Raw genomic sequence first — 12,436 nt, 5'->3', positions numbered from 1 at the left:
TGCCAACATTGCCAGTTAGAGTGGTTTGCACTGATCATCCACAAAACATTTTATCATTATACCTATGTCCTCAGACTGGTTCTTCTTCCCAACACGCGGGTTCGAATCCCCATAACTCGACACATGCTCGTCCTTTCAGCCGTAAGGGTGTTATAATGTGACGGTCAATCCCACTATTCGTTGGTAAAAGAGTAACCTAGGAGTTAGCGGTGGATGGTGATGACTAACTGCCTTCCCTCTAGACTTACACTGCAAAATTAGGGACGGTTAGCACAGATAACTCTCGTGTAGTTTTGCGCGAAATTAAAAACAAAACCAAACAAATCTTCTCAATGACATACAGAAAAGGATAAAGCCTTTTTACCAATTAGTCTGACCACCATTTTTCACTTCTACGATCGATCAGGTTTCGATTGTTTGTTTTGTTCAGTGAAGGTTTTGTTACATGGCTGGGCGATTACTTTTTATTGGTTATGATAATACAGTTTCCCACGATTCAGCCCGATTACATTGAGTAGGTAGGAACAAAATTGTTCAATATAACTTATTCTGGGTTTTCTTTGAAGGAAAGAAATCTTCTGTGAGTCACGTCTAATCGGATTAGTCACAGTTCTATGATCTCAGTAGCCCAACTGAAGTTTCCACTGACTGACATTGTGTAGACTGGTATGTGGATCTCCTCCACAACTTTTATTTAGTATTAATTGTATACTTTGGTAGTATTTTTATCTGAGAGTATTTGACTATCAGCTGTAGTTATCTAACCACTTCTGCTAGATCATACAAAGGAGTGGATAATTTCGTTGCTACGCGTCTCTATTTTAACTTTCGAGGCCCCTTACCTTGTTTTCACAGGATTCCGCTTTGTGGCAAGTGTTGCTCAGGTAGGTGTGTTTTATCAATCCAGTTCCACACCAGTAACTGCTATTTCAATATAATTTATACAGGTTTCAACAGGTTGTGTAGAAATTTGGTTTTCCGTAAGACAACCTAGGAGCTAATCAGGTGGTATTACAATACTAATCAGTGATATAAAGGTATTACAATACTGTTCTGGGCCTGCCACTCATGGATTATCATGAGTAAAGCATAGGGGAATAAAGCAGATGACCCGTCGTTGCTTTGCTCTAAAATAAACAAACGCACACAGTGTTCTTTGAAATTATTTTCTGCATAACACTTCTATAATGTGCATTTTGCAGGTATTTTATACTTTCTGTAGGTGTCCACGTACCTGAATATACAACATTACTTTCAGGCTAAGTAACGGTTATCAAACTGAATACGTAAATTACAGCAGGTTTCTTTGATTAAGCAGACGAGATATTCTCTATAAAATTATATTTCCACATCCTCCTGCGTGTTTGTCTTATAAAAATTTGCTGTGTATTCTTAGTTAAATGCTTGAGCCTAATGACAATACATAGTACAAAAAATATGCAATAAAGGAATTTTTTTCAGGTCATATTACATTCATATTAATTAAATGTTTGTATATAAGCCAACAGTCGAAATCTGTTCGTGAATAGCGATGCACGGCGTGTTATTATGTAGGTCCTTATTGTTGCACGACGTAAGATCCCTAGGGTATAGTTTAAGAAAAATATGCATAATAATTAACCAAGCCTTTTACAAAAAAATCACGCTAATATTATGCAGTGCGTACGGGAATATGATTTGGATATGGTGTGAATTCCACTTGTTCTTTAAGAAACGAATTAAGATGTTAATTAAATGTATTGAAATAATTAAAGTTACATATTTTGTTTGAAGTTAAAAGGTCTAGGTACACGTAGAAGTCGACATCATATTACCCATGATGCAATGGTGAAAAACATGACCTTCAAGGAGAGATGGATTTCGCGGTAAGCATATGAATAGATTTATAAAGTTTTAGACACTTAATGTAGAAGTATTATGGGATAGTTATTGAAATGTTGTATTAATATGTAAAAGCATGTTCTTAATCTTAGAAGTTGTAGCTGTGATGTTTTGGTAATATTATTAAAATTAGAGCTTGAACGTTGCACAGAGTAAGTTTTCTTGTTTTGTTTTAATTTTAGTTCTACTCAGACGCCTGACGCCTGAGGTTAGGCCTGTCTGACACTAAGTATATCACTCAGTCTGATAAAGTAATAACCCAATCCTATTGTGGATAAAGCAGCTTCGAGACATTATGGTATATGATTATGAAAGTTTAAGATTTTATTATATATTGCAACTGCATTAATAATAGGAGCTATTTTTGTAAAATTTAGATGTATATAAGATATTAATATCATAAATGAATTATGGAAAACATATTAATTCAGTATTTTGGGTCTCGTTCTGGATGATTAATAATTATGAATATTATTAGTATAAAGACTATACTAATAATAATCATGAGGTTATTGCTAGAATGCACAAATAAATGTTTTTCAAGTTTTGCTAACTAAAAGGAACCATATGTATTCTAAAGATTGCTGGTATGGGTATTAAAACTTTAATTAAAATAAAGTATTTAGAATATATTTTTATTTCAAGTGGGATTTTTGTTATCTTGAAATGAACCATGTACTGTTACTAGTACAGTTATTTATACGCATCCACTCTTCAGTGCTGTTAGTATTACTGGGTAATGTGGCTGTTGGGTAATAAGGTTTTTTGTTGAATTGTGTAATGCAAATATTATTTTATCCAACTTTTATTAAGTGTTAGATGAGATATATGAAGAACTAGTGAGCATTTGTAAATAAGGAAGTTATAAATAAAAGTGGTGACAAAGGTAATACAAGTAACATGTGGTTATGTAAGAAGCATGAGAAAAGTCCAGATTTGCATTTTATTTATTTGTACTCACAGCCACTCTTTGGACAACTTGTATCTCAGAACTACCCAGTTTACATACAGTGGGCCTTATCTCAACTGTTAGAAATCAAGTTTTCTAACATATTACTAATTGCTTGTTTTTTATTTTTAACACAAAGTACTGTGGATTCATCTGTTATCCCATGAAACATTTAGTGGTTTATAATTTTGTTGGGAATTCATTTTTACTTTATTTTTCTTACCTTGGGATTTAAAGTGTGAAAGTTTTTTCTCTATAAAATTCATTTCCTCAAATTATCATTACAATTGTGGGTTTTTTTCATGGTAGTCATTTTGTATGATTTTTTGTTTGTTAATCTTGTAATTGGTTTGTGCGGTAGTGTGTGTGTCTCAGTTCGTGTCTTTCAAGCTGAGTATTAAAATTTATCTTATCAAGTTTGTGCTATGCCTTTACTGGTGTATTGGAAAGCACATCCAGTGTGGTTCACCTCATCACTGTTAATACCTTGAAAGTTACTGTGTCCAGTTTGATTCATCTCATACCAGCTAATTCTAAGAACTTGTGAAAGTAAAAACAATGTATTATAATGTGAGGCTTTTCTTTTAATATCAGTTCTCATCCCATAATGGAGGTTATGTTGAATTCAATTTTTATTTTATTTGATGCATTGGAAGTTTTTGTGTCAAATTCAGTTAATCCAAAGCCAGTTGTAACTTTGGAAGCTACTAAGTGTAGGCCAGTTAACCCCATACCAGGTATGGTTTTCAAAGTTACTGGATTCAGTTAACTCCAAGTGAATGAGACATCACTGAACTATGATGACCTGTGATCAGCATGGCTGTTCTTGCAGCTTTGTGTCATGGAGAAAGTCATGATCAAATTTGTTAAAAGTTTTCATACTAATCTGAACTGGCTAATAATGAATATATGATTTTGTAATTAAAACATTTATGCAGTTTTTCTCTTCCAGATTTTTGGCTGTATAAACAGTATGATTTGAAACTGTCGGTTACATACATGTGTAATGTTCACAGTCTAAGCCAGTTAGTATATTTGTGTCAGCAGCTAACAGGGTAACACAAAATATGTGAGCTTGTCTCTGTATACAAATGACAATTCATTGGATGGTCATTGTCATGACAAATAATAATAGGGTCTGAATTAGTAAGTGTTATATAGTTTTGGTATGAATAAAATAGCCAGTGGGAAATTAGTGGAAAATGCATAAGACAAGTTTGCTTGCAAGCAGAGGATCTTCTGAGAAGACAAACGGTGACCTCTTTTAACACATTGGCTCTCACACAACCCACCAGTAGGTTGTGATAGCCTTCTAGTGAGACCCAAACGACTCACCAGTAAGTCAGGCTCTATTTTATTTTTAAAGGCCCACTTGTTGGCTGGGGTACAACAGCTACATGTACACTCTTCCTAAAAAAAAGTAATTGTAAGGGAATAGTGGCAAAACAGGCTTAGGAGCCAACATATTAGATTCACCTGACAGAAAGCAGTAACAAATCACTGTTGTATAATGCCACTTGATGACATCATCAAACTTGAAGGAGTGAAAATTGGTGATTTGACTTGGTTCACACTTTACTAGATAGGACATTGGAAATTGATCTAACTTGCTCATTGCTAGTCAGGTGATGTGATTTAGTTCACCCATCATTAGACAGCACTGATTATTGTTGGTAAGATTAGCTTATTCCTTGCTCATCAGAACAACAGATGTTAATTTTCTGTTTGTTCTCGTATTGTTTATGGCAAGGAAAATTAGTATGTGTGATTGTTTTTTGTTAATGTTACAGTTTAGTTAGTCCAGAAGTCAGAGAACAGATTAGTAATTTTTTGTTAATGCTGTGTGCTTACAATGAGGTTATTGTTCATTCCGTAATAAATTTTACATTAAACAATGTTTCAGTAAGGATATTCATTAGAGATGTGCAGTCAGTTAATGATGCTTGGGTATCAGTAATCAGAAATATTAGTTTTTATTAATTTATCATCTTCATGAGTTGTGACACGAATCAGTTAACCCTTTTGTAACAGATCATGGGTTAAAGGCCATGTTATCACATTTGTTGACTTTCATTCAAAATTTGATTAAACTTTGTTTTATGAATTTATGTCAGTAAGTTTGGAATCAAATTGTAAATTATAATTCAAACTATATATACAAGTTAATTTCTTAATTTAAAATTGAATATTAAAAGAACACGCACCTAGTATATGAGAAGAGATTGTTTCTTTAATTTCAGATTTATTGTTTTGTATTTTAATTTATTTCTGAATAGTAATAATATATACACATACATAACATTTTTGTAATATACAATCACATTTAAATTATTATACTAGTCCACTGAAACACAGCCAAGACAAGGAAGACTGAAGGTCAGTTTTGTATTACTGGATACATAACATGAGTGCATGTGCACTGTATCAATGGAAGTTGTGTAATGTTAGCTAGTCATGACTAGAAGTTCAATATAATAAAAACTAATAAATGTTATGACACTGAAGCTACTTAGACTAAACATTTGTATTTTTGTGTTATAATATGTAGTCATTCTGGCATGAGAAAAGCATAATTTTTATGATAGTTATGAGGTTGGTCAAGTGACAGACCCCACATAGAGTATGGAAAAGAAAGTAAAATGTCAAGTCTTACTGAAAACAAATGTTTGAAATGTGTTTAGGAGGTTTTTTAGATATTATACAAATAATTATTTCATATTTTTGTGATGAAGAATCGTTTTCCTAACCATAACATAAAAGTATGTTGCAGTCAGACTAGTAAAGAAACACTATTTTCACAAACAAATCTTCAGTAAAAATATTTAATTAAAAATCTGATTTTTGTGTACAAAAACTTGTAATCTTCATTAAAAGTTATAATGCACCTACATAATATCTGTTTCAGTGTGTTGACGAACTGGTGTATATTACACAAAGCTTGCAGCTAAGGGTTAACCTGAGAATTTTTTAATTTATCAATAAGAAGAATGGGAAGTAGTAATGTGAATATTTTGATTTTAAAGTTGAATAGTTGGGTTAATGAAGAACATTAATTATAAAGTTTGATTTTTGTGACCTCAACCAGTAAAACCATAATTTAGTTAACCCTTTTGATACAGGTCATGGGTCAAAGGCCATGTTGTCATGCATTCAGAATTTTATTGCACTACAATTTTATGACTTTATGTCAATAATGTTGGTATCAAATTGTAGATTATAATTCAAACTTTAATATTATATACGAGTTAATTTCTTAATTTAAACATTAGTATCAAAAGAACAAATCTAAATATTGATTTTTGTGAGTTACATGCTATGTTGAATGCAACATTGATGAAAATTAGATGTTTATGATGACAAAATACTAAGTTTGTAGTTTCGTATAAGTTAGGATCTCAAATTGCCAGTATTGACAAGCAAGAATGTAAAATAAGAACCTCCTGCCTTTCTATTTTGCTAAGATATGGCTTATTTATTAAATCAAACACAGTGGCCCCATTCACTTCTTTCTATTTTTAGAAATGTTTTTTTCATACACTTCAATATATGACATGGATAACCACTTGTAAGCTCAGAATGTCCCCCTAGTGGTTTTCTCAGCCATTTTGATCTGTTAAAAGGCTACCACATTTAGACCAAGATTTCAAGGAAGAAATTTATGCCTTTAGTCTGCTCCAAGTTTCATATCTTTTAGACATAAATACAAATTAGTTATTAAGCTTGATAAATTATAATTTAATTCTAAGGTATTGCTATAGAAATTAATGATTTTCTGGTTATTCAACTGTGTATAAAACTTTAAAAATTTTTTTTTTTTCATATTCTTCACATGCAAAATTTTAAAGACTTAGCAACCTATGTCCAGCAGCAACTGAGTTCAAATGTTACAGCTAGAAAAGATAACTGTGTGCTTTACTTCTTGATTTATTGTTCTGTATTTTAAAAATAATAAGTTAGGTAACTTATTTCTAAATAGGAATAATCTTCATACATATATAATGTATAATAATTGAAATGTAATTATATATTACAAATTACTAGTCAACTAAAATATGGCCAAGAAAGGGTCACTTTGTAAAGAACAAAGATCAGTTTTATTGGATATGTTTTTTTCATGCTTGTTCATCATAACTTTGCCCAATGAAATTTGACACTTTCATCTTTTTGGAGACAATTTTTAAATCAGTATTATTTGTTAATTCTATTTCTTAATCAAAAAACATTTGAGAATTGATATTTAGCCATCCATGAAAATAAATGTAAAACATATTCTTTTATTTCTGTTCATCTCTGAGGAGTCTTGCATAAATATTTCTGGAGAAGCTGTGGCCCCTTGAGAATATATTATTACTATTTGGATTTTAAAGTTGTTTTTTTTGCCTGCAATTTTGTACATGTTTTCATTACTGTCTTCTGATGTTACCTGATGTGAACAGCAGTAAAGAAAGTTTAAATGTGATTAGATAAAGCAAGAAATGGATGTTTGTTTCACATTGTAGCAAAATAAACAAATAGGCTGGAGTTTTGTAGGAAGTGTTGAAGATTTGGAATTGGGTAGTTAATGTTATTTGCTAATTGATTAATGAGAAAGACTACTAATTGATGACATATGATTTATTAATTAGTACACATAATGTATGAGTCAAAAAATAAAAGCATTTATGGGAACTGATCAACACTGTGCTAATCTTCCTGTTTTCACGTAGTATTGTTTATTTTTTAAGTAAGTTTTATGCTATTTTCAGTTTTATATTATAGAAGGTTGCCTTTGTGAAAAAAAACAACAACTTTGCCACAATATTTGTAAGATAATAGAGATTTTTTACTTGGTAAATGAATTAGTAATGTTGACTAAATACCACCAAATAGTTGGCATTGTTTGTTTTATAATGTAACACTAATCTTTTGTAAGTCAAATTGATAATTGAATAATGGAAATGTATTTTACTATTACTGATAAAGGTAATAATGGTTCCATTTAAAATTTGTCACAAATGCAGTACGAAATATTTAAATAGCTATTTAACTAATTATGTGTTGTTTTTATAATAGCATAAATGTTAAAATAATATTCAATAAAGACTTGAGCCAGTGTTCTCTCTAAGCTGCCTGGTAGCAATGACCTATCAACTGCTGTATGTGCCCTCAGTAATGAGCCTCATAGTGCTCACATTTGACAGCCTTGATGACCCTGGTAGTCAAAAGACATAACTTCCAAATAACCAGCTGGTAGCATTGCAAAGTTGCCTAATGATCTACTAAGGTCAACAGTCTAAAAATACCACCACCCTTGCAAAAAAACAAAAGTGTTAGTGCACATCAATACATTGATTTGGTACTGGCACACACAAAAAAATCATTCTGCACATATATTGAAAACAAAACTAGAGAACATTGTTTAAGTAATCAGAATATTTTATAGCCACCTGTCATCACCAAACTGTAAGCATACCTGATTTGAGGATGAATTTATTATATATGGTGAACATTACAACTGTATCATATCTCTGAAAAAATATGATCTAAACAAGAACCAGATATCAATATAATAGCTTTATTAAGCCTTATCTCTTTCAGTACATGGACAGTCTCAGAGACTGCCCTCATAACTATTCTGTGCTATAGTTTTCATGTTATTACTTTTAATTTAGTAATCATATATTCACAAAATTTGACAGATTATTAGTAAACATTACAAAGCTTTCATATGCAGGATATCATTTTATTAAGTCTTAAGATATGTTAAACAATGTTTTTCTCCTGCCATTATTAATTTTTGAATGTTGACTATCTGGCATGCAAAATAAATTTCATTTTAAAATTAAAAATACTTTCATGAGTGAGAAAATTTTCAAATTTCATGTTCAAAATCCTTTTTATATACAGATAGTTTTATCAAATGTTTCTTATGAAAACAACTTTATATTTTATTTTCACTGACAAATCTTTGTATATGTTCAGTCAGTTTGACCGATCTTGTAACCACCATAAGAAAAATTAGAAAATGAATAAAAATTATGCCTTTTTTGTTCTATAATGACTACAGTTTACAAAACAAAAACATAAATGTTTAGATTAAATAACTTCAATTTCATGATATTTTATATTTAAATATATTTATTAATTTTATATTGACCTTTCAGTCATGTATGGCTCACAACACAAATTGCAATGGTGCCATGTTTTAGTGGACTGATATTTGATGAAATACAATTATACTTCAATTATTATAAATTGTTTATGTATGTAGATTATTACTATTTATAAACAGGATCTCAAACTTTTCTTATGACAATGAACATAGATAAAGAAATAAAGCAAACAATTATATTCTACTTATGACCCTCATACACATTGCTGCTTGTTTTAGCTTGCTAAGCTGTAAGAAATTTTGCATACGAAGGATGTGAAATGAAATTGTTTTACATTTTATACACACACACACACACACACACACACACACACACACACACACACACACACACACACATATGAATAAGCAAAAAAATCATAAGGTACTTCATTGATACTACAGAATTTCATTAGAATTTAATAATAATCTATATTTGAATCTAAACGTACAAAATCACAAAAAGACTAAAGACTCAATTTACCAATTTGAAAGTTTGGCTGGAAAGAAAAAGAGGATAGTTACATTTTAAAATGGCTGAAAAAAATCACTAAGAGGATATTCAGAGCTTCTTATTGGTTATTCAGATGTTCCATATAGAAGTAGATGCATATAAGAGACCATTTCCAAAAATGGAAAGAGGTGAATAGGGGCCACTGTGTTTGATTCACTAAATATAATGATAGTTCAGCAGATTAACAAGATAAAATGTTATTTTATATTTTAGCTTGTCAATATTGGTAATTTGACTTCCTAATTCATACAAAAATATTTACTTTGTAAAATGATATCACAAACATCTAATTTAAATTAGTGCTACATTCAACATGACACACAAAAATAGATGGTTAGGTGTGTTTCTGTAATAATTACTTTTGAATTAAGTAATGTATAATAGGAAAACTTGAATTACTTACAATCTGATACTAAACTTCAGTAAATAAATTCTTAATAGTTTATTAAATGTTTGAATACAAGTAAACTAAGGCAATGGCACAGCCTTTGAAGTATGACCAATCTCAAAAGGGTTAACCAATTTACAGTGACATGAATTCTTTGTTTCATACTGTCTGTATATATTTCTGTACTTGGTTAAAATACTTGTACTGTTAATGCCAAAATTCTTTTTAAGCATTGTATATTTGCTATGTTCAATTTCAAATATAGTTTCTCTGTTATCCATTCAACTTATTTCCAAACTATAAGCTTATCTCAAGTTTTCTGATGTATTTTATTGAAAAAAATTACTATAGCTTTCAAACAGATACAACTTAACACAAAAACAATTTATAAACAAGTGGAACTGAAAAGAAACTTTACTGAAATTATAAACTACTTAAGTCTATGTTTGCTCTTTCATGATTGTCTTATTCTTGCTCTGTTTAACCATAATCATGTTTAAACTTTCTTTATTGTTGTTCTGACACAACCTTATCTTCAGACTTAAGGTACAAAAAATTGTCTTCAGATTTCAGGCAGAAAAACCACGTATTAACACTTCTTCAGACTTTATGCACAATAATTTAGAATTAGGTTACTTTTTTAATACTGTATGTTATACAATAAATGTATTGTACAGGTAACACAGCTGTATTACTTAGGTTACTTTTTAATACTGTATGTTATACAATAAAGGTATTGTACATGTAACACAGCTGTATTAACACACTTAGGTTACTTTTTAATACTGTATGTAATACAATAAATGTATTGTACAGGTAACACAGCTGTATTAACACTTAGTTAGGTTACTTTTTAATACTGTATGTTATACAATAAAATGTATTTACACGTAACACAGCTGTATTAACACTTAGGTTACTTTTTAATACTGTATGTTATACAGTAAATGTATTGTACATGTAACACAGCTGTATTACTTAGGTTACTTTTTTAATACTGTATGTTATACAATAAATGTATTGTACAGGTAACACAGCTAATATTAACATTACTTAGTTACTTTTTTAATACTGTATGTTATACAATAAATGTATTGTTTTTGGTAACACAGCTGTATTACTTTAGGTTACTTTTTTTTAATACTGTATGTTATATAAAATTGTACAAAGCTGTATTACTTAGGTTTTTTTAATACTGTATGTAATACAGTAAAATGTAACACAGCTGTATTACTTAGGTTACTTTTAATATGTTATACAATGTTATTGTATACAACAAAGGTATTACTTTTTAATACTGTATGTTATAACACACAGCTGTATTAACACTTAGGTTACTTTTTATTACTGTTGCTTTATAATACTGTATGTACCTAGGCTAACACTTAGGTTACTTTTTTAATACTGTATGTTATACAATAATGTATTGTACACAAGCTGTATTGTACAGGTTAACACAGTATGTTATATTAACACTTAGTATTACAGAACACACTGCTATTGCACCTTAGGTTACATTTTTAATACTGTATGTTATACAATAAATGTATTGTATTGTACTTACTTAGTTACTTTTTTAACATGTTATACAATAAAGGTATGTACAGGCAACACATTGTATTAACACAGCTGTATTAACACTGTATGTTATACTTAGGTTACATAGTTAGGTTACTTTTTTAATACTGTATGTTATACAGTTAACAAATGTATTGTACATGTAACACAGCTGTATTACTTAGGTTACTTTTTTAATACTGTATGTTATACAATAAAGGTATTGTACATGTAACACAGCTGTATTAACACTTAGGTTACTTTTTAATACTGTATGTTATACAATAAATGTATTGTACACGTAACACAGCTGTATTAACACTTAGGTTACTTTTTTAATACTGTATGTTATACAATAAATGTATTGTACAGGTAACACAGCTGTATTAACACTTACTTAGGTTACTTTTTTAATACTGTATGTTATACAATAAATGTATTGTACAGGTAACACAGCTGTATTAACACTTACTTAGGTTACTTTTTTAATACTGTATGTTATACAATAAATGTATTGTACACTAACACTGTATTAACAACTTAAGGTTACAGCATGATAACACTGTATTACTTAGGTTACTTTTAATACTGTATGTTATACAATAAAGGTATTGTACATGTAACACAGCTGTATTAACACTTAGGTTACTTTTTAATACTGTATGTTATACAATAAATGTATTGTACACATAACACAGCTGTATTAACACTTAGGTTACTTTTTTAATACTGTATGTTATACAATAAATGTATTGTACAGGTAACACAGCTGTATTAACACTTAGTTAGGTTACTTTTTTAATACTGTATGTTATACAATAAATGTATTGTACAGGTAACACAGCTGTATTAACACTTAGAAACAGTAAAAGAGTTATTTACTTATCAGTCACCTCTTGCAACAATACTTGTATACATTTCTACACCTGTTATCCCAGACAACTTGTTATTGTTTAACCTGTTTATAAACTCGTTTATGACACTGTTTATAACTACACAATAACTCAAACATTTTGT

The sequence above is a fragment of the Tachypleus tridentatus genome, chromosome 10 (genome assembly GCF_004210375.1).
Source record: "Tachypleus tridentatus isolate NWPU-2018 chromosome 10, ASM421037v1, whole genome shotgun sequence".
In the NCBI taxonomy this organism is placed as follows: Eukaryota; Metazoa; Arthropoda; class Merostomata; order Xiphosura; family Limulidae; genus Tachypleus; species Tachypleus tridentatus.
This window is presented reverse-complemented; position numbering follows the sequence as displayed.